Raw genomic sequence first — 1950 nt, 5'->3', positions numbered from 1 at the left:
ATTTCAGCGAGAAATAAATAAAGCGGATGTTCCTGAAGCAACAACAGAAAGCAGAAGAGGGACCTGAGAAAGTGGAGGAGAATAAAGACGCAGAAAAAGAAGAGAAGGGTGGGAAAGACTCTGATACCATCTCGATTAGTCTGGCTGAATCCTTTGATCCTACCCCTAAAGCATTTAAAAATCAGGGCTTTTTTGTAGAAAAAGCCAAGCAGGAACTCATTAGCATAATAGGCCACACCCAACAGCAGAAACTCTTTAGCATATTAGGCCACACCCCTGACAGCACAGCTCATTGGACTATTAGCCCCCCCCCCCATGTTACCAGACATGTGCTCATCGAGCCACACCCACCTTCTGCTTCTTATTCTGTTTACCTTGTTTGTTGTCCAAACCCAGGGCTTTTTTTGTAGCAGGAACTCCTTTGCATGTTAGGCCACATACCCCTAATGTAGCCAATCCTAATGAGTTTCTGCTGTTGGGTGTGGCCTATTATGCTAATATGTTCCTGCTGGGCTTGGCCAACTTGGAAGCCAGCCGGAACTCTGTTCCTGTGCGTTCCTGCCCAAAAATAGCCCTGTTAAAAATTAATTTGGACTTTAACAGGAGGAGAGGAAAATGCAAAATAGTTTAATTTCGATAGCCTGATGCTTATTCTTAACGCATAACTTAAAACCATTGACATTTACATGATAGCCAAAGAGTCTGTGACTGTTTGCTTGACACGTTCATATTATTAATTCTCACATTTTACTTTTAGGATAATAGAGATGTATCAACAATCTTATATTTCTGTACCATGGATCTTTGTTTCTCTTTATTTTAGGTTGTTCCCTCCCCCTGGTCCTGTAGGTTTGTAGTTTAGACAATAAAAAAAATTGAAAGACAAAATATTGAAGGGGAGAGGACCCTACCTGCCTCCTTGACCTTCTTGGAGAAGGATAGCTTAAGATGTCCTAAGTAAATAACAATAACCCCCTCAGGTTTGCTGGAGAACAGGGCTGCCATTCCCCAGTTCCCAGTGGGGGGGTCCCCCAGCTGGCCATCATGGAAAACCCCACCCCCCAAACAGCAATGTCGCCACACAACATCCCCAACACGCAGATGTCACACAGAAGTTGGGGATGTTGCACAGCGATGCTCTGGTTTTTGGTTTAATGCTGATTTTACCATAGAGTTTTTGCCCCAAAACAAGAGCATCACCATGCAGTATCCCCACCTACCATAGAGTTTTGCCCCCAAACAAGAGCGTCACCATGCAGTGTCCCCACTGCAATGTCACTTCCTTGTGACATCACCACATTGTGCTGCTCCACCCCACTCCCAGAAAGTTCCCTCCCATTCCCCGCTGGTGCAGACATTGGAACTGGCGACCCTACTGGAGAGGGAGATGGCATGCTTAGCCCTGTCACCATGCCCTCATTCGATGAGATGATGGGTCAAGAGTTTCTTCCAACCCATTTCCTGCCTGAGTGGAAATGGCACACATAGGCAGGGCAATGGACATAGGCTAAATCAGGGGGCCACAACATGGTTCCTGGAGGTGCCATGGTTAGGGTTGCCAAATTGAAATATCTACTTACCGGGGGACTCCCATGCCGCGGCTGGAGTGCACGCACGCCGCACACATGTCACCCGGAAGTGACGTGATGATGGTGGGCATGCTGGGAGCGGGGCCATGACCATCCGAGCGAAAACCATAGAGCTTTCCCTCGGATGACAGTGCCCCCCCCCCCAGCGTGCCCGGCGTTGTCACATCACTTCTGGGTGACATGCACATCGTGGTAGGGTTCCCCCCGGGGCCCGATACACCGGCGGCGGGAAACGGGCCTCTGGGGCAGAGGTTTCCCCGCCCCCCCGGGGGGACTTGGGAAGCCTAGCCATGGTGCCCACCGATAGCTTTCCTGCTACCCACCAAATTCTTTAGAAAGTGGGTAGCACTTTTGCCCAGCA

This window comes from Gekko japonicus, unplaced genomic scaffold, assembly GCF_001447785.1.
Source record: "Gekko japonicus isolate JY-2015 unplaced genomic scaffold, Gekko_japonicus_V1.1 scaffold2677, whole genome shotgun sequence".
Taxonomy (NCBI): Eukaryota; Metazoa; Chordata; class Lepidosauria; order Squamata; family Gekkonidae; genus Gekko; species Gekko japonicus.
Note: the sequence above shows the minus strand (reverse complement) of the source record.